We start from the raw sequence: 2727 nt of genomic DNA, 5'->3' as shown, positions 1-2727 counted from the left end.
TCAGCCCGATGCCACGAGTTCAGCCCGATGCCACGAGTTCAGCCCGATGTCATGAGATCAGCCCGATGTCATGAGCTCAGCCCGATGCCACAAGTTCAGCCCGATACCATCTCAGCCCGATGCCACGAGCTCAGCCCGATGCCACGAGCTGAGCCCAGCCCTGCCGCCTGCTCCCCCAGTGCTGCAAACAACATCTCCACTGCTGGCTTTGCTGACACTCCTGCAGCCTGGCTGCCCTCACTGCTGAGGCACCGTAACCAGATCCCAGGGAGATTTCTTTTTTAAAAAAACAAAACAGTGACGTTCTCTCCAACTTCTTCAATCTCCTGGGCTAGTTTTTTTTCTCATGATTCTTATTCAAGTGTTATGAATTCTGACAATTTCTCAACGTAGGGATCAAGGTACCAGCTTTCCTAATTCTGACCTTCAAAATTAAATCTGTTTGCAAGGAGGAATAAATAAGCCAGTGGGTAGCTCCTTTGTGAGCGATGCCATGCTCTTCTGGCAGCAAAAACTGCAAATATTTGCAGCTGAATACAAAGCAAAATATTCTGCAGTACTTTGGCAACACTGACAGATTAGGGACATATCAACTGATAACGTGTTCTCCACCGGGCATGTTAACAAAGACATCACTATTTATATGCAAATTCTGTAACTGGATGCAACTACTTGGTCTGGGCTTATGAGATTTGATATTGAACCGTGTTCCCATGAATACAGAAAAGGCCTTTCCCCCCTTACACACTTTTGAAGACAAAAAGAAAAAGCAAGTCTATGAGGTACATAGGTTCTTGCAGTAAAGATTAAAATCCAACGTTCTGAGTTATCACAAGGCCAGTTTAAGCTAATGGGTATGGTCAAAAGGTTAAAATCACCAAGCATTGCTGCTCAACTAGTCTTTTTCAGCATTTGTGGGTATTTTGAGTGACTTGGATTCAACAAAATATATTCACATGAATCACAACCAACCAAGCACAGAAAAACTGGATCAAGAAACAAACCTGAGCATCCCCCAGTGCATCCCCCAGTAAAATACAGATTTGGAAGACAAGTGAGAGAAAGGGATAAGGCTGATTGATCTGGGATTGCTGGAAACCCTCTGCTCCTTTTGCCTCCACCAGTGGAGAGATCTGCTGGCCCCGAGCACCCCTCCCACTGTCTGTGGGTATTTCCCTTGGCACATCCCACAGCCAGAAAGCATTACTCACCAGAGACCACTGTTAATTTTTTTGGGGGGGTCTTCTTTTCAGAAATATGTTTAAATAAAAACAGGGTCTGCACGAGCAGCTTGGAATATTTTGAGAGCTCAATGCACAATTAATTAATTTCATTTCTCGTGGTGTTCACTGTCTTTTTTACTGACAAAGATACAATTTCCCTCCTATGTATTTTCAAGACTGTCATTTAAGAACCTCCTGGGTAACTCCAGCTCTTTTCAGGGTTATTCTGAGACCCTAATTCAGTTGTTTCACCATGTTCCACAGCAAAGTCTGAGCTGTCTGCTCCATCACCCACTGATCCTGCAAAATGCTGATCGTTTTCAGCTCCCATTAACTTCTCTCGGACACAAAGGTGTTCAAGGCATGGCAGGATGAAACTCATTACCCTTCAAGGCTGGACTGCAAATATTCAATAAACTGGCATGCTATTAAATGCTGAAGAGAGGTAAAAGGCAGCTGGCAAAAAAATACCATCATGAAAGAGGTTGCAAAGTAATTACATGTATTATTTTGTGATATACTTCAGCTTTGTCCATTACATGCTCCAATTTCAAATAGCGGCAGAGCTCCTATGACAGAGGAGATGTTGATACTCTCCAGTGCTGGTTCATCTCATGTCAACCCCTCCAGGAAGTTTTACTGCAGCTTTCCCAGAAACCTGGTATTTTACTTGATAGGTTTTCTCACAAATCCAACCACAGCAGCTCATCTCTCATTTTCAAAATGACAATGACCCACCAGTGCCAAATGAGTTCAGCCAAGAAATACTGTTGACAGCGTGTGCTTCTGTAACCTCCCATGAAGAGATGGGCTCCACTCAGCTGAGCCTGAGACAGCAGAGTTATCTTTGGCAGCACTCTGCTTCTCAAGAATAATGTAGTTGACAAAAGCATCATCCATAATTTAGATAAAGTGATCAATAAATGCCTCATGATTACTTTGGAAAGCCAATCTTCCCCGGCTCTAAAGGCTGTTGGGCCAGAGCAGGTCATGTCTCTTGTTCTGTAGCTGGTGCTGTTCCCTGATCTGCTCCTGCCCTTCCTCCAGGAACCTGGAGCTCCCCTGCTGTCCAGCTCCCAGAAGTGCTCCGGGCTTGATCTGGAGTCTCCAGCAGAGAGCCAGTCCATCTCCACAGGGAGTCTCTTCAGAGTCTCAGCTCATTATTATCACTAGCAATTAGCATCAGGTATGGATTTGATTTTCCTCAAAGAAGTTAATTTACATGAAAATGGGGAATGCTAATGAAACATCAGCATTACCAGAATTCACCCTGTTGTAATTTATCCAGGATACACCAGCATTCCCTGCCCTTTAAATGGAAACCAGATACAGATCTCCTACACTCTGTTGCTGTTCATGTTAATGGATGACAGCTTTCCAGCAGAGAGAACACATTGTCCTCTTGCAGATAGCATATGCACGTTAATTAACATACATACGATTCTGTCAACCTTAGGCACCCCTGCCCTGAGGCAGAGCCACTGGCAGGGGCAGCAGCACTGGC

Source organism: Chaetura pelagica, unplaced genomic scaffold, assembly GCF_000747805.2.
Source record: "Chaetura pelagica isolate M959 unplaced genomic scaffold, ChaPel_1.0 scaffold328, whole genome shotgun sequence".
Taxonomy (NCBI): domain Eukaryota; kingdom Metazoa; phylum Chordata; class Aves; order Apodiformes; family Apodidae; genus Chaetura; species Chaetura pelagica.
The sequence above is the reverse complement of the archived record's forward strand: the minus strand, read 5'-3'. Positions refer to the sequence as shown.